The following is a 15,000-nucleotide window of genomic DNA, read 5'->3' on the forward strand; positions in this document are numbered from 1 at the left end:
GCCATGGGAAGGGCCCTGATCCGACCCTAGTGAGGCGCTGTCCACCACAAGGGGGCGCCGGATCCCTACAAAAAGTATCACCACTAATCAGGGACTTGCCCTTCCTGTGCCATTTGTAACCACGCCTGTAATCTCTGAGACAGATGAGAGACAGGGTAGTGGTGAAGTGGGTGCAGACCTGACGTCTCGCCCATTGGTCCCACAGGACACATTATGTCCAGGGCCTGTACATACATATTATGTGTACCGTAGGTTAAGGGGGAAGTTGAGAGGCGACTCGAGGCTATGGAAGACCTGAGTTTGGGACCAAGGATTCTCAGCTTCCTGGTAAATTAATATATGTACCGTAGGTTAAGTGGGAAGTTGAGGGGCGACTCGAGGCTATGCAAGACCCGGGAGTTTGCACAAGGGATTCTCAGCTCCTGATACTAATATAAGCACTGTAGGTTAAGGGGGAAGTTCGAGAGAGAACTCCGCAGAGGCGACTCTGAGGCTATGGAAGACCCAAGTCTGCACAAGGATTCTCAGCTTCCCGATACTAATATAAGTATTGTAGGTTAAGGTGGAAGTTCGAGAGAGAACTTCCACAGAGGCGACTTGAGGCCATGGAAGACCCAAGTCTGCACAAGGATTCTCAGCTTCCCGATACTAATATAAGTATTGTAGGTTAAGGGGAAGCCCGAGAGAGAACTCCGCAGAGGCGACTCTGAGGCTATGGAAGACCCAAGTTTGCACAAGGATTCTCCAGCTTCCCGGTAATTTCAATATAAGCATTGTATTGTATTGTAGGTTAAGGGGGAAGTCTCGAGAGAGAACTCCGCAGGAGGCAACTTGACGCTATGGAAGACCCAAAGTTCTGCACAAGGATTCTCAGCTTCCCCGGATATTAATATAAGTACTGTAGGTTAAGGCACAGGTTGAGGACCCGTGTGCAGTTCCGAGTTGCTATGGAAGACCCACAGAGTTTGCACAAAGATTCCCTCAACTTGCCGACCATAATTGGTGTGCTATAATTAATGGCGACCTCGAATGTACGTCGTAGCACTGACTGCTAGGCAGATAGTAATTGTAACATAATAAAATTTTGTCTCATTGACACTTTTGATGCTCCACCCTCAATTGGTTTTGCAGGTTCAGCAATGGGTGTAGCAGTTTTGCTGTGCAGGCCAGCTGATCGTCTGCCGCACGCTGCCGCCTCTTCTCCTTCTGCTCTTCGCTGCCGCCATATTATTTACTGTAGTCATTTTACACGTAGGTACAGTTACACTACAACTGTCACACTCTACACCGTGTATTACATACACCACGCTACACAACAATTAGTTGTCAGTGTAAATGTAGCGAATTTTCGCTCAGTTTGACCTGAAGTACAGGATTTTCACTCGTCGTCACGGAGTTTTTCCTCAAGCTTGCTTCTATTAACGTAAATACGAGGTTTTTCTGCTCACTGACGACTGCGACTTTCTCCTGTAGCAGGATAGCACACACACCACAGTGTGAATCTTGTGTGAATGACTTAGGATGTGTACATATATATATATATCCACAAATTTTTTCCCATAAGGAAAAAAATTTAATTTCGTAGGGGCTGTAATGTCACAAATCAATCTTTTCGCGACATTTCCCTTTTGTGAGAAGCCACGAACTATTAGTGGAAAACTCACTGTTTTTCGTTCAGTTAACCGCTCATTCGGACGGAAGCTTTGTCAAATCAGTTTTTCATTGTCATACGTGATCGTCTCTGTGTGAGACATTAGGGCGCTCCGATGTGAGCGATTGTTTTGGGCGCGTTTTTGCTCACTCGACTGCTAGAAAATACTTGGCCTAGTGTCTCCGCCTTTCTTCCCACGATTTGAATTCAGTCTAGTGTTTGCTGTGACGGAGAAAGGTTCTGTGCTCAGAAGTGGAGAGGTGTCAGCTAGCACCCCCAAGCTCCATTAGTACAGTTTATCCCAGTACTCCCACCCCCCTCGGGTGATACATAGCATTCATCGATTGGTATTCCTTTTTGTGTATTTTGTAGTTTTAAGAGCTTAGTTAAGCACAGTGTTTTTTCCTAGGCGTAAGTTATTTAGCTTTTGTGAGAGTGAGTCAGTGCGTCTCATTTAATTGATTTGAATTGTAACGTTAAATTTATTTTTTTGTGATTAATAAATTTAACAGTTCCTTTCTTGAGCTCTGTAGTGTAAAGTAAAATCTTGTTTCCTCATTTCTCCAAATTAAGCTTTATTTTCCATATAGCTCCTAGCTTGCATAAACGGGTTAGCGCTTATAACTGGTACTTTAGACCAGTCTTGTTGTATTAACTTAAAAATCCGTTTGTGCCAGGAGTTAATGCATCAGCAAGAACCTGATGTTATTATTATTAGTATTAGTTATTTATTGTCAGGGGTGAAGTAACTTTCTCCAGAGGCTACAACAGTACAGTAATTCAGCAATTGTGAGTAATTAGTCTCTGCTGTGTACTGTTGAGAAAGTTTTTAAATTCTCGTTCTTAGGAGAATCATTGCACGATTTGTGGGCAAGACAATCATTGTCTCTGCTCTTCAATATTATTACTTATTAATATCAAATTTAATGTTAATATATAAGCATTTTTAAGCATTTATTTCCAAAATTACCGTGATTTTAAAATTACCGTGATATATAAACCTCGTGACAAAACCTCTGTGACAATATATATACCGTGATATATATATATAAATATATGACAATATATATATATATATATATATATATATATATATATATATATATATATAAAACTGTGGGAAATATTTTCCCCCAGAGCAGTTGCGCTTTCTAAATTTTATCATAGTTTATCCTCTGGTTAAAGGCAGAGGACGTAGAGACTGTTGTTAATTATTCCAAGCGGTTTTAATAACCCAGAAACGACACGTTCTCTTTTAATAATTCTTGTTAGAGTTGAGTTAAATTAAATGCTACTGCATTTAACCCCGTGGACAACTATGCATTGTAAATACATGTAATTATGTGGTATTTTCCACTGATGACTAAGCTGCGTCTGCTGCTGATAGGTGGACGTGGCAAGGCAGGGAAAGATTCCCCTGTTAAGGCAGATGTGGAATTAAGATATTTACATAGTTAAAGGGAATAATTGGTCTAACTTTAATTCTAAGTGGAACTAAGATTAATTTGTTAGATTTACCCTGTACATATCAAGTGATGTAATTTAACTGTATTTAGTACTGTAACAATTAAATAAGAGTTGGTAACCCACAATGCGATGAAAGTGTTGGGGCTTGCCGCATTCACTCACTCTGTTCCTAGTCGCTTCCTCAAGCTAGGTTGTACATACGTTAACACCATAAGGACGCTTGCTTCCCTCAAGCAACTATACCAGGCAGCCTCATCGTCATCGGTTAACACGATCACTCCCTCTTCATATAGCTAAGTTAATCCCTTTACGAATTGGCCAATTCAAGGGGGGATTAGCGAAGAGATAAGATAGAAGAATAGTATTGTAGGTGAGTTAAATTTAATTTACGTATCACCTAACTCTGAGACTTGTCAATTTGATTTTACTCTAAACAACTTTAGGGAAGAGTAACGACCTACGAGTTGTTTACCAGAAAATTCTTGCATAGCGGTGTCCCGGTAGGGATACCCGACTTGGATACATTAAACATTTTTCAGCATTTCGGTGCCCAGAAAGAGGGCCCTGATTTGTTTAACAGAATTACTCTACATTTTTCACATATATAGTGAACCAATTCCTAAAGTTTGCAGACAGTGAGTGCTGTACCTGTTTCACTATGACTCTGCCACAGATTTTCGTTCTTTGTAGCTTATTTCGCGTAGCTCAGTGGCAGAAAAAGACACTGTTACAGGTCTGCATGCCTTCCATAACACTTCTTCGTGATTAGCCCCATAGTTTAGTGTTTCATCTATTGCTGCAGCTCAGCATTAAGGATGGAGAGTTGGCAATTTTAGGCCAAGTTAGAGTAAATGGAGTATAGTCTTATTCTGTCCAGCACTTACTCTCAGTTGAAGGAAATTATCAACGTGACCTAAACGAGAAGACTAAATTTGTCCCTATCATGAGAGTTAAATATATGGATAATGGAATGATTTATAAACCCACCTTTGTAGGTTACATAGTGTGATATGCATGCACCCACGGTCGTGTGTGTGTGTTTGAGAGAGAGAGAGAGAGAGACACAAAGAGAGAACGGGAAGGATAGACAAACAGATGTGTAAACATGTAGATATAAAGAGAGAGATAGATAGACAGGCAGACAGACATACAGAGAGAGAGAGAGAGAGAGAAAGAGAGAGAGAGAATGATCGACAGAAAGATGTTTAAGCATGTAGATATGTAAACAGACAGACAGCCAGTCAGACAGACATACAGATAGATAGATAGACAGGCAGAGAGACATACACACAGATAGGATAGATAGATGGAGCACAGATAGGTAGGTAGGGAGTCAGATAGATAAGAATTTTTGAGCATTTCTATTGTGTGTGAATATGGGCAAGATTATCTCGGTATATCCTGTAGTGTAAATGTAAATATAATAACACCAATGCAAAGTGATGGCTTGTGTATCAAAGGCTTACCTGCTTGTGTGTGTGTGTGTGTGTGTGTGTGTGTGTGTGTGTGAGAGAGAGAGAGAGAGAGAGAGAGAGAGAGAGATTTAGTTTGAGTTAGAGACTGGAGTTTTAGGAGTGGGCATGGGAGTTTCTGTGTGTGTGTGTGTGTGTGTGTGTGTGTGTGTGTGTGTGTGTGTGTGTGTTTGTGTGTGTGTGTCTGTGTTCTTTTAAAGCACCCTTTGTTCTTATGTTTCATAAGCATAAAGCTGCAGCTACTGAATTATCACACTAGGGCTTGGTAAGGACACAGTGGAGGTGTGTGGTGGTGGTGGTGGGTGGTAGTGATCGTACTTTTGGTGATGGTGGGTGGTGGTAGTAGTGGTGTTCGTGGTAGTAGTGGTAGTGGTGGTAGTGGTGGTAGATGTAGTTGTGGTGATGGTGGTGGTGGTGGTAGTGATCGTACTTTTGGTGATGGTGGTGGTAGTAGTGGTGTCTGTGTAGTAGTGGTGGTGGTGGTGGGTGGTAGGATGGTAGTTGTGGTGATGGTGGTGGTGGTGGTGATGGTGCGATGTAGGATGGTAGTAGTGGTGGTGACGGATGTGGTGGTGGTGGTGGTAGTGATGGTAGTAGTGGTGGTGGTGGTGGTGGTGGTGGTGATGGTGATGGTAGTAGTGGTGGTGGTGGTAGTGATGGTAGTAGTGGTGGTGATGGTGGTGGTAGTGGTGGTGGTAGTACTGGTGGTGGTGGTGGTGGTGGTGGTGGTGGTGGTAGTACTGGTGGTGGTGGTGGTGGTGGTGGTGGTGGTGGTAGTGATGGTAGTAGTGATGGTGGTGGTGGTGGTAGTGGTGGTGGTGATGGTGGTAGTGATGGTAGTAGTGGTAGTGGTAGTCGTTGTAGTGGTGGTGTTAGTAGTAGTGGTTGTAGTGGTCAGTGTGACGGTCGCCTGCCTCGCCACTGTCCCTTCACTCAGGTAAGCCTTAACAGGTGTATCCTCATTATCATGCATATATGGCTCCTCGCTCCCCCAGGTGCAAATTTTACCTGACACAAGTTTACAACACAAGCGTAGGACAAGACTCGTGGCTATATTATCTCTGGCGTAGAAGACTCCTTAGCATCATTTCCTTAACGATTTATTTCTCTACTTACACCTTGCCTTAGACAGGTAAGTATTGCCTAACCTGCAACATAGGGAGTCTGGAAGGATGTTGGCCTCTGAGACTCCTTGGGGTGACTGACGTATTTCTAGATACCGCAACGCTTTTCCCTCAGCCATTTATTTTGCATATCAGAACTTTATAGTATTCTCTTTTGGTATTAATGGAAACTGCGTCGATAACAGATATGCACAAAATACACGAGAGAGCCTTGTGTAAGATGATAAATAATTCGCAAAGGAAGAGGTGTTACGTTACCCCTAAATACTGTCAGACGGAAAATAAATCGCTAATGAAGATGTGCTACGGAGCCTGCAGTGCCACCCAGAATACGGCACTAAGTCCTGGGTGACACATACGATAGGTAGGTATTCCGGTGCGGTTAGGAAGCTTACTAACAACTCTTCCTAACCGGTTTATTTCTGACCCTTCTCCTTTGCTATATTCTTGTGTGTTATTCATGCAATATCTGTCGACATTAGAAGGATATAAGCAAGAGAGACGAGAGGAATGGGTAGTTTGGAAATAAATCGCTAAGGAAGAGGTGCTAGGAAGATACAAGATGCACGAGAAAGGATTGGAATGGGTAGTTTGGAAATAAATCGCTAAGGAAGAGCTGCTGAGGGATACAAGAGGCAAGAGAGAGGATATGAATGTAGGTTGGAAATAAATCGCTAAGGAAGAGGTGCTAGGAAGATACAAGAAGCAGGGGAGAGGTTATGAATGGGCAGTTTGGAAATAAACCGCTTAGGAAGAGGTGCTAGGGGGATACAAGAAGCACGAGAGAAGTTATGAATGGGTAGTTTGGGAAATAAATCGCTAAGGAAGAGGTTCTAGGGAGATACAAGAAGCACGAGAGAGGGTATGAATGGGTAGTTTGGAAATAAACCGCTAAGGATGAGGTGTTTGGGAAATACAAGAAACACGAGAGTGGGTATGAATGGGTAGTTTGGAAATAAATCGCTATGGAAGAGGTGCTAGGGAGATACAAGAAGCCAGAGATAGGATAGGAATGGGTAGTTTGGGGAATAAATCGCTAAGGAAGAGGTGCTAGGAAGATACAAGATGGACGAGAAAGGATAGGAATGGGTAGTTTGGAAATAAACCGCATAGGAAGTGGTGCTAGGGAGATACAAGAAGCAAGAGAGAGGATATGAATGTAGTATGGAAATAAATCGCTAAGGAATTGGTGCTAGGAAGATACAAGAAGCAGGGGAGAGGTTATGAATGGGAAGTTTGGAAATAAATCGCTAAGGAAGAGGTGCTTAGGAGGTACAAGAAGCACGAAAGAGGGTATGAATGGGTAGTTTGGGAATAAATCGCTAAGGAAGAGGTGCTAGGGATATACATGAAGCACAAACGAGGATAGGAATGGGTAGTTTGGGAAATAAATCGCAAAGGAAAAGGTGTTAGGGAGATACAAGATGCACGAGAGGGGGTATGAATGGGTAGTTTGGGAAATAAATCGCTAAGGAGGAGGTGCTAGGGAGATACATGAAGAACGATAAGATGTGAATGGGTAGATTGGAAAATAAATCGCTAAGGAAGAGGTGTCGGGGAGATACGAGAAGCACGAGAGAGGGTATGAAAGGATAGTTTGGAAATAAACCGCTTAGAAGAGGCTCTAGGGAGGTATAAGATGCACGAGAGAGGGTATGAATGGGTAGTTTGGGAATAAATCGCTAAGGAAGAGGTGCTAGGGAGGCTTTTAACCCCACTGCAGTACAGGTCATAGTCTTCTCACACTGGTCTTGTTGCAAAAGGTAGACCGACTTGGTGCTGATGTAAAGAGCCAGTCACTGACGCAAAGACACTGTGTTGTGAGGACGTTGGAAGGAGTGTACGCGTCTGTGTAGTGGTTTTATTGTGCTTATCATCATCATCATCATCATCAGTGGTCTTATCATTATCATCATCATCATCATCAGTGGTCTTATCATTATCATCATCATCATCATCATCAGTGGTCTTATCATCATCATCATCATCAGTGGTCTTATCATTATCATCATCATCATGATCAGTGGTCTTATCATTATCATCATCATCGTCATCAGTGGTCTTATCATTATCATCATCATCATCATCATCATCAGTGGTCTTATCATTATCATCATCATCATCATCAGTGGTCTTATCATTATCATCACCATCATCATCAGTGGTCTTATCATTATCATCACCATCATCATCAGTGGTCTTATCATTATCATCATCATCATCATCAGTGGTCTTATCATTATCATCATCATCATCATTAGTGGTCTTATCATCATCATCACCATCATCATCATCAGTGGTCTTATCATCATCATCATCATAAGTGGTCTTATCATTATCATCATCATCAGTGGTCATATCATCATCATCATCATCATCATCAGTGGTCTTATCATCATCATCATCATCATCATCATCATCAGTGGTCTTATCATCATCATCATCATCATCATCATCATCAGTGGTCTTATCATCATCATCATCATCATCATCATCATCATCAGTGGTCTTATCATTATCATCATCATCATCAGTGGTCTTATCATCATCATCATCATCATCATCATCATCATCATCATCATCATCATCAGTGGTCATATCATCATCATCATCATCATCATCATCATCAGTGGTCATATCATCATCATCATCATCATCATCATCATCAGTGATCATATCATCATCATCATCATCACCATCATCATCAGTGGTCTTTTCATCATCGTCATCATCATCATCAGTGGTCTTCATCATCATCATCATCAGTGCTCTTCATCATCATCATCATCATCATCAGTGTTCTTATGATCATCATCATCATTTTCAGTGGCCTTATCATCACCATCATCATCATCATCATCATCATTTTCAGTGGTCATATCATCATCATCATCATCATCATCATCATCACCAGTGGTTTTATCATCATCATCATCAATAGTCTGATCATCATCATCATCATCATCATCAGTGGTCATATCATCATCATCATCATCATCATCAGTGCTCTTATCATCATCATCATCATCATCAGTGCTCTTATCATCATCATCATCATCATCAGTGGTCTTCATCATCATCATCATCATCATCATCAGTGTTCTTATCATCATCATCATAAGTGGTCTTATCATCATCATCATCATCATCATCATCAGTGGTCTTATCATCATCATCATCATCATCATCATCAGTGGTCTTATCATCATCATCATCACCATCATCATCAGTGGTCTAATCATCATCATCATCATCATCATCATCACCATCATCATCAGTGGTCTAATCATCATCATCATCATCATCATCACCATCATCATCAGTGGTCTAATCATCATCATCATCATCATCATCACCATCATCATCAGTGGTCTTATCATTATCATCATCATCATCATCATCATCATCATCATCACCAGTGGTCTTATCATCATCATCATCATCATCATCAGTGGCCTTATCATCATCATCATCATCATCATCAGTGGTCTAATCATCATCATCATCATCGTAATCATCATGTTTACCAGTATCAGATTCATTTTTGTTAAAATCATCATCATCATCATCATCATCATCGTTATCATCATCATCATCATCATCTTCGTCGTCATTTTATTGCAAAGTTCTGAGTGACTTACAGCATCTTTCATCACACTGGTCACAGCATCATTACCGCCATCATCACATTAATCATCACTATCATCATCGTCTTCTTCGTCGACATTATCATCATCATTATATTCATCATACTTATCAATCATTATTATCATCGTCGTCATTATCATCATTCATACGGACACCATCATCTCGCATCATTTCATAATCATCATCCTCATCATCTTATTTCATCATCATCATCATCATCATCATCACCATCATCATCATTAATTTGTGTCGATCGACTACAGGTAAAGGTCACTTTCTATCTCTCTACTCTGCTTCAGTGATTTTATATACTGTATATATATATATATATATATATATATATATATATATATATATATATATAGATAGATAGATAGAGATAGATAGATAAATATTGATATAGAGATATATACAGATAATAATTAATTTATTTATTTATCTCAACACACTGACGCCTAGATTCCTCAGTATAGGATGGAACTGATTATTTTCAAAAGTTAATAAAGAAGGGAACCAACGCGTGGGACCCTATCAGCTTAGCGACTATGAGCCGATAGGCGGAGGGCAGTACGCATAGTACCCTTCCGGCACAGCCTCTCAGACAGAAACCCTGAGAGCTAATGGGATAAGAAAGTTGATCATTAAGGTAGCCACCCCCCTGATGAGTGCGTGTGCTGGGGGGGGGGGGGAAGAGGCTCATGCAGATAATAAATGTGGTGGACCAAAATGGAGGGCGATTTTGTAGACCATTCCCCATTTCGAGGGATGTGGAGGGCGATTTTGTAGACCAATCCCCCTTTCAAGGGATGTGAAGGGCGATTTTGTAGACCAATCCCCCTTTCGAGGGACGTGAAGAGAGGCGAGGGACGTCTTTAAATCAAATCATCAGTGAGATCACACCTAATCCCGCTTGATATGAAGTTGTATTCTTACGTTTCGATCCGGGTGCGACGGCGGGGACTGACTAACATCCTTTTCTTTTTCCTCGTTTCTGACCGTTTCCCGTTTAGACTGCATTCCGTTCTCCATCTCTCCTTTTGTACCTCTATCCACCTCTTTAGCTCCCTCATTTCCACCTTTCCTTTTCCGAATCTCCCTCCTTTTCCTCTTCTCCCCTGTGTCTCTTTTTCCCTTATTCATATTTTCTTGTTTATCTTTCCTTTTTTCTCTCTCCCTCTCTTGCTCTTCCCTTTTCTGTCCTTTTTTTCCTTTTTTCTTTTTGGGAGAGTCGACCATATTTTGAGGGAGCAGGTCACTGAGAGACAAATTTATAGTGCCGTACTGGTTGTCCTCCAGTGCCTGCAGAATTTTATTTTTGGCTTTTTCCGCTATGACCTGAGCCCATTTATCAAGGACGATGTTCTCGTCCTTGATAAAGGGTTGTGACGAGGTAGAGGGATGGCTCAGCAGGGAGGAGGAGGAGGGGAAGAGGCGGCCAGGCGCTGAGAATATCGGGGTTTTGATAGAGGGAGTAGGGGGAGAATTGGGGGAAAGGGAGGAGGACGTGGCAGGAATAGGGGTGGGAGGAAGGGGAGTAGGGGTGGGAGAGGAGGGGAAGAGACGGCCAGGAGCAGTGATTATTGGGGTTTTGACACTTGGGGTAGGAGGAGAGATGGGTGAACTAGGGGAGGGGGCCGTCGGAGTAGGGGAGGGAGGAGGGGGACTAGGGGTGGGAGAGGACGGGAAGAGATGGCCAGAGCTGTGGCCAGCGGGGTTTTGACAGACGGGGTGGGGGAGCGTTAGGAGAAGGAGGGATAGGGGTGGGTGTGGGGGTTTTAAAGATAGTTGGGGGTGAAGGGGTAGGCGTCGGAGTTCTATATATAGTTGGAAGAGATGGGGTGGGAGTGGGGGTTCTATATAGGGTGGGGAGAGATGGGACGGGGCGCTGTTGGGTGGGAAGGGAAGGGGTACGAGGTTGTACTGGGGTCACAGCCGGACGCCAGTGTGTGCTTGGCATCGGTCGCCCGGTGGGCCCTGGTCTACCAATGGGCCCCGGTTGCCCAGTGGGTCCTGGCCTACCAGTGGGCCCTAGTTGCCCAGTGGGTCCTGGCCTACCAATGGGCCCCGGTTGCCCAGTGGGTCCTGGCCTACCAGTGGGCCCTGGTTGCCTTGTGGGCCCTGGTTGCCTTGTGGGCCCTCGTTGCCTTGTGGGCCCTGGTTGCCTTGTGGGTCCCAGTTGCCCAGTGGGCCCTGGTTGCCTTGAGGGCCCCGGTTGCCTTGTGGGCCCTGGTTGCCTTGAGGGCCCTGGTTGCCTTGAGGGCCCTGGTTGCCTTGAGGGCCCTGGTTGCCTTGAGGGCCCTGGTTGCCTTGAGGGCCCTGGTTGCCTTGAGGGCCCTGGTTGCCTTGTGGGCCCTGGTTGCCCTGTGGGCCCTGGTTGCCCTGTGGGCCCTGGTTGCCTTGTGGGCCCTGGTTGCCCAGTGGGCCCTGGTTGCCCAGTGGGCCCTGGTTGCCTTGTGGGCCCTGGTTGCCTTGTGGGCCCCAGTTTCCTTGTGGGCCCTGGATGCCTTGTGGGCCCCGGTTGCCTTGAGGGCCCTGGTTGCCTGGTAGGCCACGGCCGTGTGGCTTTCCCAGGCAGCCCAGCGGTCCCTGGCCATGTGGTGGTCCCAGGCTGGCCTGTGGTCCCTGGCTGCACAGTGGCCTCTGGCAGCCTTGGGGTCCCAGGCCGTGCTGTGGTCCCAGGTAGCCTGGCAGTCCCAGGCCGTGTGATGATCCCAGGCCGTTTGGTGGTCCCAGGCCGTGTGGTGGTCCCAGGCCGTGTGAGGGTCCCAGGCCGTGCTGTGGTCCCAGGCCGTGTGATGGTCCCAGGCCGTGTGGTGGTCCCAGGCCGTGTGGTGGTCCCCGGTCCTGTGGTGCTCTCCGGTCCTATGATGGTCCCAGGCCGTGTGGCGGTCCCCGGACCTTTCGTGGTCCCCGGTCCTGATGGTCCCCGGTCCTGTGGTGGTTCCCGGTCCTGTGATGGTCCCAGGCCGTGTGATGGTCCTCGGTCCTTTGGTGGTCGCCGGTCTTGCGGTGGTCCGTGGTCTTGTGGTGGTCCCAGGCCGTGTGGTGGTCGCCGGTTCTGTGGTGGTCCCCGGTCTTGTGGTGGTCCCAGGCCGTGTGGTGGTCGCCGGTTCTGTGGTGGTCCCCGGTCTTGGTGGTGGTCCCAGGCCGTGTGGTGGTCCCCGGTCTTGTGGTGGTCCCAGGCCGTGTGGTGGCCCCCGGTCCTGTTTTGGTTCCGGGTCCTGTGAAGGTCCCCGGTACTGCGGTGGTCCCAGGCAGTGTGGTGGTCCCAGGCCGTGTGGTGGTGCCAGGCAGCCCGGTGGTGCCAGGAAGCTGTGGTGGCGCCGAGAAGGGCGGGATGTGGGATGAGGGTCGTTGGGCCTCCACACCCTTCACGCCCCTCTTCGCCTCCTTCCCCGCCCCCTACCACGCGGCCAGCACCCTTCTGAAGCACTCCGGCTTCCCACACGGCTCGGCGTGAGGCTCGCCGCCCCCCACGCCCCTGTTGCTGAGCGTGTTTTTATTCTGTTTGAGATCTTTATTTTGATACATTTTATTGCTCTTATTTTCGTTTATTTCAGCAATCCTAGTGATAAAATTCCACACAGAACGTCGGGTAAAACTTAGGCGGCGAAACTAAGATTATTTCGCTAACATGTTCAAAGGTTTATCATTATCAACAATATCAACATCATTACCATCATCATCATTACCATTATCATTATCATAACCCTCATCATTATTACCATTATCATCATCATCATCATCATTACCATTATCATCATTATTACCATTATCATCATCATTATCACCATCATTATTATCCTGAGCATTACTATTATCATTATTACCATTATCATCATTATCATCATCATCATCATTATCATCATTACCATTATCTTTATTATCATTATCATCATCATTATCATCATCATCATTACCATTACCATTTTATTATTATCATCATCATCATCATCATTACCATTATCATTAGTACCATTATCATCATCACTATCATCATCATCATCATTACCATTATCATTACTGTGAGTGTGATGGAGGACGAAGGGGAAGGGGGCGACTGAGGATGGTGATGAGGGACGGGGTGGAGAGGTGTATGAGTGGGGATGGTGATGAGGGACGGGGTGGAGAGGTGTATGAGTGGGGATGGTGATGAGGGACGGGGTGGAGAGGTGTATGAGTGGGGATGGTGATGAGGGACGGGGTGGAGAGGTGTATGAGTGGGGATGGTGATGAGGGACGGGGTGGAGAGGTGTATGAGTGGGGATGGTGTGAGTTGGAGAAAGGGTTGCCTGATGATGCAGACAGGGAGACATGGAGACGATTTCTTGTGGCCACCCTTCTCGCCACCCTCCTCTTCCTCCATCTTCTCCTACCCCTCCTTTTCCTTCTTCTCCCCCTCTTCCTTCTATTCCTCCTCCTCTTCCTGCTCCTTCTCCTGCTTCTCTTCCTCCTCCTCCTCATCCTCCGCCTCATCCTCATCCTCATCCTTCCTGATCCTCATCCTCATCCTCATCATCATCCTCATTCAGCTCCCTCACCCTATGCACAAGTGGGCAAATATGATGACACTGGTGAATAATGATGATGGTGATGATGATGATGTGTGAATGATGGTGATGGTGTTGGTGGTGATGTATGAATGATGATGATGGTGATGGTGATGATAATGATGTATGAATGATGGTGATGGTGATGGTGATGATGTATGAATGATGATGATGGTGATGGTGATGATGATGGTGATTGTGATGATAATGATAACTGTGATATATATATATATATATATATATATATATATATATATATATATATATATATATATATATATATATATATATATATATATATAAATATATAATTACTGTACCGTTTATCAAATAAAAATAGACAAAATGTATATTTCTTGTATCATTCACGTATAGCTAATACAGTGTACTGCACCGTAGGTACAGTTCTATATCATTTTATCACCTTCGGCCTAAGCACCACACGGCCTACACGTTCCTGGCGCCCGAACGTCTTACGGCCTGAACGTCTTACGGCCTGAACGTCTTACGGCCTGAACGTCTTACGGCCTGAACGTCTTACGGCCCAAACGTCTTACGGCCTAAACGTCTTACGGCCCAAACGTCTTACGGCCCAAACGTCTTACGGCCTATACGTCTTACGGCCTAAACGTCTGACGGCCTAAACGTCTTACGGCCTGAACGTCTTACGGCCTGAACGTCTTACGGCCTGAACGTCTTACGGCCTAAACGTCTTACGGCCTAAACTTCTTACGGCCTAAACGTCTTACGGCCTAAACGTCTTACGGCCTGAACGTCTTACGGCCTAAACGTCTTACGGCCTAAACGTCTTACGGTCTAAACGTCTTAAGACCTGAACGTCTTAAGGCCTAACAGGATAGCGGCAGAAAATAATACAGCCTAATAGTCGCGAAATGATGATGATGATGGTGATGATGATGATGATGGTGATGATGATGATGATGATGATGATGATGATGATGATGATGATGATGATGATGATGACTGTGATGATGATGATGATGATGGTGATGATGATGATGATGATGATGATGATGGTGATGATGATGATGATGATGATGGTGATGATGGTGATGATGATGGTGGTG

This window comes from Coenobita brevimanus, chromosome 37 (genome assembly GCF_032717465.1).
Source record: "Coenobita brevimanus isolate Jiangsu-jjx chromosome 37, ASM3271746v2, whole genome shotgun sequence".
NCBI classification, from domain to species: domain Eukaryota; kingdom Metazoa; phylum Arthropoda; class Malacostraca; order Decapoda; family Coenobitidae; genus Coenobita; species Coenobita brevimanus.